This window comes from Barbus barbus (genome assembly GCF_936440315.1).
Source record: "Barbus barbus genome assembly, chromosome: 16".
Classification (NCBI taxonomy): domain Eukaryota; kingdom Metazoa; phylum Chordata; class Actinopteri; order Cypriniformes; family Cyprinidae; genus Barbus; species Barbus barbus.
In genome coordinates, this window is record NC_136744.1 from 31606156 (window position 1) to 31606559 (window position 404).

The window sequence follows — 404 nt, forward strand, 5'->3', positions numbered from 1 at the left end:
GGTTTCCAGATCTTGATGAAAGTGGATAACTTATCTTTTAATATAAATCTCAGTGTTTGATATTTACTACAAAAGCCATTCTCTGTAGCTAAAAGTCCAATACAAGGCTCGGGCTCCAAGTCGACAGAATACACTTCAGAAAGAAATTTACATAAACATTTCCAAAATGGCTGAATTTTACTACATGACCATAAAGAATGAAACAGGGAAAGAAGCTCCTTTTTATGAGTCTGTTAATCTATTGAAAATGTTTAGGAAGTTGTGGCACGCAGGTTATGAGCATAGAGCTATGGGATAGAGCTGATGTCATTTCCAGTCTCGCTCTCTTACCGGGATGTCGTGGAGATGACAGGTGTGTTTAGAAAAAGTGCTTAAATATTGTTAATTACTTGTCATTTATGGAA